This window comes from Manihot esculenta, chromosome 2, assembly GCF_001659605.2.
Source record: "Manihot esculenta cultivar AM560-2 chromosome 2, M.esculenta_v8, whole genome shotgun sequence".
Classification (NCBI taxonomy): Eukaryota; Viridiplantae; Streptophyta; class Magnoliopsida; order Malpighiales; family Euphorbiaceae; genus Manihot; species Manihot esculenta.
Window position 1 is genome coordinate 33,585,691 of NC_035162.2, and position 11,824 is coordinate 33,597,514.

Genomic DNA, 11,824 nt, shown 5'->3' on the forward strand with positions numbered 1-11,824 from the left:
GATGGTGGGAATGGTCCTATGAAGTCTATGCCCCAAACATCAAATACCTCATAGACCATGATGGGGTTTTGTGGCATTTGATTTCTTTTGCTCAAATTTCCAGTCTATTGACACCTAGCACATGTCCTGCAAAATAGAAAAGCATCTCGAAACATGGTGGGCCAAAATAGGCCACTTTCAAGTATCTTATGAGCAGTTTTCCTTGGACCAAAGTGTCCCCCACAACTATATGAATGACAAAAAGTAAGTACAGAGGCTATTTCTTGATTAGGAATGCATCTCCTTATCATTTGGTCAGCACAATGTTTCCACAAATATGGCTCATCCCAAACATAGTATTTAGCATCCTTTTTTATTTTATCTTTAGTGTGCTTAGGCATGTCAGTAGGTAAGTTACCTGTGGCCAAGTAGTTTACCATATCGGCGTACCATGGCTCATCAAATTGAGCAAGAAAGATTTGTTCAAGGAGTTCTTCCTTGGTTTCTTTAGATTCAGGAAGGTAATGTTCTGGGCTTGACTGCAAAGAAGGTGGGGTGAAAGAGCTTGCTTGTGTTGGGGACTGCTGGGAGAGGTTCGGCGGCCGAAAAGGTTCTGAGTCCGGTGGCCGAATTCCTTCAGTTTGCGGAATGAGCTGTGGCGATGGATTTGGCTTCCGCAAGTCAGTGGGGTTCGGCGACCGAAAGATGTTCGGCAGCCGAAGTTCGCCTTCTTTTTGCATAGTGTTTTCCTAAAGTGGTGCGACAGAATTTGGTTCCTGAGGAGCAGTAGGGTTCGGCGGCCGAAAGTAGTCTATGTTCGGCGGCCGAATGTCTTCTGTCTGTGCTACCTTAACTTGTTGAATGCTGCAGATTGTTTCTTTTAGTTTTTGGGTTTCAATCCTGCAAAGATCATCATCTAAAATGCAATCTTGATTTTCATTAAACACATCTTGGCTTAAACAATCAATAATATCAAGACCATAAACTGGGGACATATCATGTGGATATTTCATGGCATCATAGACATTGTACTTAATGACTTCCCCTTCAAATTCCATGGTAAGGGTACCATCATGCACATCGATTTTAGTTCTAGCAGTACTCAAGAAAGGATATCCAAGAAGAATGTCAGAACTAGTATTGCAACTATCTTCCTTAGTATCAATCACATAAAAATCAGTAGGAAAGACAAGTTCATCTACTTGGACTAACACATCTTCCAGAACACCTATGGGGTGTACTACAGATCTATCAGCCAATTGTATCACAACTCTTGTGTAACAACCCCAAAATGGGCCGTCACCGGCGCTAGGATTCAGGTAGGCTTAAGGCCGCCAGAACCCGTAGCAAGCCTGCTATACTCTCTGTGTACCTGTAAATCTCATACATGATCATACATTTTCTGTGAAAATGAAACCTCTTTTCTGAACCAAGGCTTAACCTATGCATGCACTATCTCTGTACTTTGTACTCTGTACGCTGTATCCCTGACTAGAGCTTGCTCTAGATGGGTAACTCATACCTGTTAAGCCTGGTTTTTCACATATTCTGTAAAAAACATATACATATAACCAGACCATGTATACAAAAGATTTACAACACAAAATAACTAAGTCAAGCACAATGTTATACACAACTAGTATATCTCTGCCAATTACATGTCCACTCTAAGCTATTACACATCTCGTCTCTCTTCCTGTACTCTGCTGGACTTCCCCTGTACACTATACACTGAACCTGCAAGACTGGGGTTAAGGGAGTGGGATGAGCTCTATAGCCCAGTGAGTAGAACAGTAAAACATATCATTAAAACATGATCTTATGGAATGCATCATAACACAAACAATCCACATCAAGGGTAAACCTGTCACCAAATAGTCCCAGTAGCTCATACCAGGGCGTAGTCAAAGGCACCTGGATTTCGTGTCTCATATATGTATATGTGTATATAACACCTGTGTACTTACCATTGCCAGGGCGTAGTCAAAGACTCTTGGACTTAACTATACCTGCCAGGGCATAGTCAAAGGCTCCTGGACTTCTATACCTGCCAGGGTGTAGTCAAAGGCTCCTGGACTTATCTCAGTGACTATTGGATCATTCAACATTCACCCACATCAGCAAATAACTATGCAATGCAACATATTCGTGGATTCTAATGCAATCAACCTACTGCATAACCATGATGCATGACATATGCTAAAACAAACATTCCATTTCTTAACAGAAGTTTAAGTTTAGTTCCACTCACCTCTGGCTATCTGGACTGACTTTGCAGGCTCTGAAATGCTGAAGCAGTACTCACTGCTGCTCTCTTTGGTTCCTCTGGTCTGTGTAGGCACAAATAAACACAAATGAGGGACCAAACTAACTCAAGAACAACTCTATAAACCTCCCCAAGAATCCCCGTAAACTCACTCAAACATCCATGCAAAACATACAAAGGAAAGCTGGACAGAACACTTTCGGCGGCAGGTTCGGTGGCCGAAAGTCCTCTCCAGAGACGAAACTCATGCACCTTCGACAGCCAAATCTCAACGTTCGGCAGCCGAACCCTTTCGGGGGCAAGTTTCGGGGGCTGAAAGGTACTTTAGAGACGAAAGTCTCTAACCTTTGGCGGCACCTTCGGCGGCCGAAACTCCCCTCCAGAGCCGAAAGTCCAAAAGCTCGGGGGCAAGCTTAGGCAACCGAAGCCACCTCCTCAGCACATTCGGCGGCCGAACCATTCTTTGGCGGCCGAAGCTAGGTTCATCAAGAAGGCAGAACCTGCTCTGCCTCACGCCAAAACACACCAATCTTTCTCCAACTCAAACACCTCAACGCCTCATCATGCATACACCCAAGTATATGCTCAAAGGGGTCAAAACCTACCTAAAAACCCCAACAACACAAAGCATAAAACACATATACAAGCTTTCTCACAAAAATATCACAAAACCACTCTTTTACCCTATTCATGCAACTCTCTCCCAAAACCTCATAAAACCTTCAGAAAACATAAAAACAAGTTTAGGATCTTCACTTACCTCGTGAAACCAAGAAGATGAACGATCCTAACGTGGAGTTTTGAAGCAACTCTCCTTCAAACTCTCCAAACTTCAAAATCTCAAGTATTTAGCTCAAACCCTTCAAAATACCATAAAAATCAATCAAATCTTTGCATGATGTAATGAAAACATGAAGAAAACTGAAGAAGGACAGGGTCTCACCTCAGAAAGTGAAAGAAACGGCAAAGCTTATCCTTTCAACCGACTGAGGGCCTTTTATAGGTGGCTGGCCAGACCACCTTCGGCGGCCACACGTGAAACCGAAAGCCATGCATGTTCGGCGGCCGAACCTCAACTTCGGGGGCCGAACCTGGCTTTTCTGCCTTGGTTCTTTTCTTTCAAAAACTCTTTTCATTTCAACTTTCAACTATGAAAACATACTATATGACTTTAGAAAAAAAAACATCAATCTTACCCTTCTAGAGAATTTTGACATCCTGGAGTCCACCGAACGACAGGAATTCCAATGCCGGACTCTCGCCGGGTATTACATCTTGTTTCTTTGAGTGCACATGCATTGAGAGATTTATAGATGGAGAGAGGCATGACATTAATAGATGCACCAAGATCACACATGGCTTTCTTGATACCAACATTCCCAATTTTACAAGAGATAGCAAACATACCTTTGTCCTTGCATTTGGTAGGGAGTTCTCTTTTAATAACAGCAGTAACTACCTCACCTACACTTACTTTTTCTCTTTCAGCAAGCTTCCTTCTATTGGTACAAAGTTCTTTCAGAAATTTGGCATACCTAGGGATCTGCTTGACAGCGTCTAGCAGTGGTATGTTGATTTCCACTTTTCTGAAAGTCTCAAGAATCTCCTTTTCCTCTTTTTCTTTTTGTGTTCTTTCAAATCTTTTTGGAAAAGGAGGTGGGGTGTGAAAACTTACATTTGGATCAGTCTTGTGCGCATGAGGTGGCTCAGATTGAGATGGAGAGGCTTCAGGTGGCCTTGGTTCTTGCGCAGGGGGTGTCTTTGGTCCAACTTCCTTCTCTTGCTCATGATTAGCATCTTGAAGCTCTTTGCCACTTCTCAAAGTGATGGCATTAACATTTTGTCTAGCGTTAGTTTCAGTTTGAGAAGGGAGCTTACCTTGGGATTCAGATCTGCCGATGGATGCAGCCAGTTGGCCTATCTCTTGCCGCATGCCTTGCATGGTGTTGACCATTGTTTCCATCATTGTTTGCATAATCTTTTCAAGGTTCTGATTTGGATTTGAAGGTGCTGGTTGAGCTTGATTTCTTTGGTAACTTTGGTAATTCTGATCACTGTTGCTCTTTCCATAGCTAAAATTGGAGTGGTCTCTCCAACCTGGATTGTATGTATTGGAATATGGATCGTATCTGGGTTGGTTATTGTACCTCCCAATTGCATTGACTTGCTGATGGTCTTCTTGGAGGGTAGGACATTGATCAGTGGGGTGTCCTACAGATAAGCAGATCCCACATGGCCTAGGAGGCTGGGGTGTTTGAATCTGTTGCACAACATCTACCACAATATTTTTCATAACAGATGTTAGTTTAGACATAGTGGGAAAACTTACCTCATTGGCCCTTTGTAGTTGCCTTTCTTCTCCATACTGCCTAGATGAGGCTGCCAGAGTAGATATCAACTCTTTCATCTCCCTTGGTGACTTATCTAGGATAGATCGTCCACAGGCTACATTTATGAGTTTTCTTTCTGATGGAATCAATCCTCCGTAGAAGAACTGAATGAGGGCTTTGTCTGACATATCATGTTGTGGACAACCTGTACATAGTCTTTCAAACCTTTCCCAATAGTCATATAAGTCCTCAGTTGGTTTTTGCTTTATGCTAGTGATTTCTCTTATTATGCCAATTGATTTAGATGGTGGGAAGTATTTGTCCAAAAAGGCTTGGACCATATCATCCCAAGAAGTTATAGATCCAGGTGGCAAATAAAATAACCAATCCTTAGCATGGTCATCTAATGAAAAGGGGAAAGCTCTTAGTTTAACATGATCTTCAGAGATCCCTTGAGGTCTCATGGATGAGCAAATAATCTTAAATTCTTTTAAGTGCTTATGTGGATTTTCATTTTCTCTACCTCTAAACTTAGGAAGAATATGTATCAAACCTGTCTTGAGTTCAAAGGGAACTGTAAGAGGTGGATAGGTGATGCAAAGTGGAGCATAATCACCTATAGGAGTTGCTAACTCCCTCATGGTTCTTTCTCTTTGTGCTTGTGGCCTATTTGCTGGGTTTTCTTGAACCATTTGATTCTGGACAGCATGTCCATCATGGGCAGCAGCTGATGCTTGAGGTTCTGCCATTGGTGCAAGATTTGGTTGCTGGAGTTCAGGACTTTCGGCGGCCGAATATTGATGAGTTTCGGCGGCCGAAGGTTGGGCAGAAGGTTCTGCGTTTGAGGCTTGGTTTCCTAGCCTTCTGATGGTGCGTTTAACAAACAAGTAAAATCAAGTCTTGATGCAGAGTGTCCCTATTTTCAAATCTGGTCATGAAAGAAAAATAACAAACAAGTAAAATCAAGTCCCCGGCAACGGCGCCAATTTTTGACAGGAGCGGTTGTCGAAGCCGGTCAAAAATAACCTTCTTGGTTACCTACAATTTACAACTGCAGATAGTGGTGAAGGATCGTATCCACAGAGAATTGATTACCTATCTATTTATCTCAATCAAGACCAAGAGAACTAATTGAAAACACAATTGAAAGCAAGTAATTGAAAGCTGAATGAAAGTAAAGTGCAATAAAAGTAAAAAGGGGGGTTTTGAGATTTGATTTAACTAACAACTATTGAAAGCAATTAAAACAGCAAGTAATTAAAATAAAACAAGAAATCAATATGAGAAAAGTCTAGTTGAAGATATGGATCCACTTTGGTTGTTTGGGTTGATCATTGAAACATGGTTATCTTGATTGATTCAATAGGTTGGTTATGGGGGTGGAAGACGCTTCTCACTACCATGTCTTTCCTTATGAACAAACTGATTAGGGAACGTCCTCTAACCAATTACTAATCAACAAATTGCCAAGGAACATCCTTGGGCCATAGGCATCAAAACAATTGCCAATTGCATGAAGAACAAGAAAGATCCAAACCCTAGCTACTCAAACGCATGAGATGTTGCTAGATCATACAATTCCTTGGGTTTTTACATCAAGTGTTCTATGGACAGAATATTTCCAGCAATTACGGACTAACAAATATCCTAATTCAACAATCAATTAACTTTACAATCAAGAATCAAGTGGCCAATTTGATCAAAACAATAAAGCAATCTTAGAATTAAGCATCAATTGCATGAATATTGAATAAAATCAAAGACATAAGTTTCTGTTCAGATCTCACAACCCATTAATCAACCTTAGTTTCAACCAAACTTCAACTAGAAAGAGGGTTTCAGCCACTCATGGCTGAACCAAAACAGAAAATAGATTAAAAGAAAGTAAGAAGATGAAGAACTAAGGTGGAGAAGGGGCTGCCCTTGCTTGGCCGAATTTGGAGGATGAAAAGCTGCCTTTCTTGTCTTCTTGAAGCCTTTAAATAAGTCTTGAGAGGCTGCCTAGGGTTTCATGGAAGTCCAGGAGACTTTTAGAGGCTGTCCAAAGTGTCCTTGGTGTTGCATGTGCCTTGTTTGTGCATGAGTGAAGGCAAAAACGAGTCACATGTGATAGAAGGCAAGTGAGGGCTCTTTGGTCTTTTAATTGCTGTCCTAGGTCTTCAAGATGTTGCCTTAAGAGTTAAGAGGCTGCCCATGCACTAATAAGGAAGGTGGAGACTCCTTTTGAATTTTGAATGTGCATGGCACTAAGTAGGAAACATGTGATTTTTGGATTTTCTTTCCTTAATAAGGGGGATCTTGGATTCCAATAATTGAATGTGAATCTTGAAGATTTGGATCTCAAGATACTTCCCTTATTTGGCTCCTCAAATATGGCAACTTGGGATATGGCTTCTTGAATAAGGAAAGAGTGCAATAGAGCGCATTTTCGGCTGCCTAAGTTGAGTTTCGGAGGCTGGACTTTCGGCTATGTTCTGAAGGTTCAGCGGCCGAAAGTAGAGATTCGGCGGCTGAAAGTAGAGATTCGGCGGCTGAAAGTAGTGGACTTTCGTCTCTGGACGCATGGTTCAGTGGCCGAAAGTGCTGCCGAAGGTCTTCTTTGCATTTTTGGCACTTTTTGGTGTTTTTAAGAGCATTTTCTCCAATTTGTCTCTTCACACCTAATATTTGCAAAACATGATTAAAACCACAAATTTAGGTAGAATAGGTGCAAATAAACATCAATAAGATCATGAAAATATGGGCTAAAATATGCTCTATCACCCCACATTTTTCCCTTCTCACATGTGCATGGATGGCACATCTTGGATGAAGGGCATTTTGGGCAGCCTCTTGACACCTTGGGCAGCCTCTTCACTAATTAGGAAGCAAGTATCATATAGGGCAACACTTTTCAAGTATAAAAAGACACATAAGGAGCCTCCCTATGCTCTTTGAAGCCCCCCTTGGAGGCACCTACGGGATTCACATCTCTTCTTCTACCTTTCTTCTTTTCTTTTATTTTTGGTTTTTGTTTCAGCCATGTGAGGCTGAAATCTTTTATTCTAGTTGAAGATTAGGTGATACTTTAGTTGTTTTATGGATTGGGAGACTTGATCAAACATTGTTTATCTTTTGTTATTCAATATTCATACAATCTCATGCTTAATTCCATTGTTGCTTTGTTGTTTTGATCAATATGGCCAATTGATTCTTGATTGCAAGGTAATAATATGTTAGTTTGGATAATTTTTAGTCCCTAATTGCTGGAATTATTCAAACATAAGAACACTTGGTGTAAAAACCAAGGAAATTGTATGATCTAACAACATCTCATGCGTTTGAGTAGTTAGGATTGGACCTCTCTCTTTCTTCATGCAATTAACAATTGTTTGATGCCTAAGGCCCAAGGACTTTCCTTGGCAATTTGTTAATTAGTAATTAATTAGAGGACATTCCCTAATTGGCTTAATCATAAGGAGAGACATGGTCGTGAGAAGTGTCTTCCATGTCTATAACTAATCTATTGAATCAATCAAAAGAAACTAAGTGTCAATGATCAATCCCAACAACTGAAGTGGATCCAATTATTCAACTAGAGCTTTCTTATTATTTATTTCTCTTTTATTTTATTATTCGCTTATTTTAATTGCTTTCAGTAGTTTGTTAATCAAATCAATCTCAAACCACCCATTTTACTTTTACTGCAATTTATTTTTATTCCGCTTTTAGTTTATCTCGTTTTCAGTTTTATCTCGTTTCAGTTTGTTTTGCTTTCAGTTTATTTTGCTTTCAGCTTGTTTTGTTTTCAGTTTATTTTGCTTTCAATTTTATCTCGTTTCAGTTTATCTCTTTATCAGTTTATTTTTATTTCAGTTTATTTTATTGGTCTTGATAAGAAAAATAGGTAAGTTCTCAATTCCCTATGAATTCGATCCTTTCACCACTATCTACAGTTGTAAAATTGTTGATAATCTGAAAGGTTATTTTTGAACGGCTTCGACAACCGCGAGTCAAAAATTGGTGCCGTTGCCGGAAAATTGATTTAACTCATTTATTTTTCTTTCAGGACCTGATCTGTAACCCGAAGAATACCATATCGCAGATCTGAACAAAAAAAAAAAGGCACCACCGAATTTGCCTCTGAAGAAGTCACCATCACAGATATGAATCATGGATGAGGTAAGTACACCTGCCACTTCTTCTAAGATTTCTGAACTGACATCTTTTATGAAAGATTTTGCCATAGGACTAGTTCAACAGGTTCAAGCATTTCAGCCACCAAGGCCATATGGGACCTATGCATATGTAGGACACCCAACTGATCAATGTCCTATGCTTTATGGGAATAGTCAGCCTAGACATACATTTGGAGGATTCAATGACCAACCAGTTCATGCATTTGGAGGATACTACGAACAACCGAGACATGATCCCTACTTCAACACATACAATCCAGATTGGGGAGACCATCCGAACTTCAGTTATGCATGGGATAACAACTACAAGGATTATCATGGAAATCAAGCCCAAGAAGAACCTCCAATGTAACGACCCAGAAACCGGACCGCTACCGGTGCTAAGGTCCAAATCCACTTAAGGTCGCCGGGACCCGTAACAAGCGTAATATGCAACCTTTATACCTGATAAAATCCCATACATGATCAAACATTTACATAAAAATTTAAACTTTTCCATATACTAAGCCTGTCTCACATACATAATACCTGTAACATATAAACCCCATACTAGAGCCCTCCTCAAATGCTCTAGTTGGGTCAACTTCTCTTAAGACGAGCTTGATTCAACATCAATATCATTAAAACCTTAATGAAACAGATCATGTATAAAAGGGATTACAACAGACCATAGGGCCAAGCCTGGGGGTTAAGGGAGGGGGTGAGCTAAAAAGCCCAGTGAGCAGAACAATAAAATATTATATAAAACATGCTTCATGGAATGTGTCACAACACAATTAATTCACATCACGGATGGACTGACCCAAAATTCCCTCCACTCTATGCCCGGCCCTTGAAGGAGCTCCTCAGGACTTCTATTACATACAATAAGCTCTGTGCCCAGCCCTCAGTGGGGCTCCTCAGGACTTCTGTTACATACAATAAAAATCTGGAGGGCTAGTGAGTCGTCCTGTTGTCCATCCACACCCACAATGAATAATGCAATGCGGCATATTCGTGAGTTCTAATGCAATCAACCTATTATACATCGTGATGCATGAACATGCTTAAAACGTTTGATTTCTTAAAATAAAAGATTAGTTAGTTCTACTCACCTCTGGCTGACTCTGAACTGACTCTAAAGCAGCTGCCTCACTGCTGGGGTCCTCAGTTCCTTGGGTCCGAACCTACATAGGTGGACTCAAATGAGGGACCAAACATACACTAACATAACTCTAAACACCTCCCCAAAAACCCCCTAAAACGTCACAAAACATTCATAGAAAACATGCAAAGGAAGGCTGAATAGGGCACTTTTAGCGGCCAAAAGTCCCTCCAGAGACGAAAGTCATGCATCTTCGGCGGCACCTTCGGCGGCCGAAGGTTCCTTCCAGATCCGAAACTCATGCATGTTCGGCGGCACCTTCGGCGGTCGAAACTGCCCTCCAGAGTCGAAAGTCCAAACTTTCGGGGGCAAGCTTAGGCGGCCAAACATGCCACCACAGACAGGTTCGGCGGTCGAACATGCCTTCGGCTGCCGAACCTGAGTTCTTCCAGAAATGGCAGAACTCAGCCCTCACATGCACATATGCCTCCCTAAACCTTCCAAACATACATTTAGCTATTCTACAACATGCATAAACTCATTCTCAAGCATATAGGGCATAAAACTAGCCTAAACCCCAACAAACAACAACATGACATCACATTACATACATTTATCCTCAAATCTACATAAACCCTAACATTTTTTCACAACTAGCTTAAACATGCATTTTTACCCCATAAACCTTCATAAAACTTGTTTAAAACATCAAAGATGATGAGGATCGACGCTTATCCCTTGAAGATCGAGAGAAGGCGTGACCCAAACTTGGAGATTGAGAGGATTTGAGCTTTGGGGTCTCCAAGCTTTTCAACTTCGATTTTGAACTTAAAATCTTCAAAACCAAGATAAAACTTGTTAAAAACTTGAAAGGATTAAAGGAAAACCTCAAAACAAACCATGGAAAGGCATGAATTCACCTTTGCCCGAAAATGGAGGAGAATAGGTGGCTGGCCAGACCACCTTCGAAAGCCAAAGGTGACTCCAAAACTCTACCAAGTTCGGCGGCCGAACCTGGATTTTCTTCCATGGTGCTTTTCTTTCAAAACTCAATTTCTTTCATACTTAAAACCTTGAAAACATGTAAAAACATTTTAGAAAAACATATTCTTACCCTTCTAGAGAGTTCCGACATTCGAGATTCCACCGGACGGTAGGAATTTTGATGCCGGAGTCTAGCCGGGTATTACATTCTTCCCCCCTTAAGAACATTCGTCCCCGAATGTTCAACAAACAAGCATATACATAACACATAGCATCAAGAAGCACATAAACCTAAAACACATACCTTAAAAGAGATAGGGGTATTGCTGGAGCATAGACTCCCGTGTCTCCCAGGTACATTCTTCTATATTATGATGGTTCCAAAGGACTTTCACCATCGGGATTTCCTTGTTCCTTAGCTTTCTGATCTGCGTGTCTAGGATCCGCACTGGCTGCTCTACATAGGTGAGATCTCCTAGGATCTCTACATCTGGTTCACTAAGAACCTTGCCCGGATCTGACACGAACCTCCGTAACATAGAAAAATGGAAAACCGGATGGATTCTCTCCATGGTAGCAGGCAAGTCCAACTTGTATGATACATTCCCGATCTTTTGCAAGATCTCAAAGGGTCCGATGTACCGTGGAGCTAGCTTACCTTTCTTCCCAAAACGAACCACCCCTTTCATAGGAGACACCTTGAGCAACACCATATCTCCCTCCTGAAACTCTACCTGTCTTCTACAGACATCTGCATAGCTCTTCTGCCGACTAACAGCAGTTCTGATTCTTTCTCTGATAATGGGCACCATCCTGTTGGTGATCTCAACTAACTCTGGGCCTGCTAAAGCTCGCTCTCCCACTTCTTCCCAGCAAACAGGTGACCTGCACTTCCTTCCATATAAAGCTTCATATGGAGCCATCCCAATGCTAGCATGATAGCTGTTATTGTAGGCAAACTCCACCAAAGGTAGATGCTGCCTCCAAGAACTGCCAAAATCTA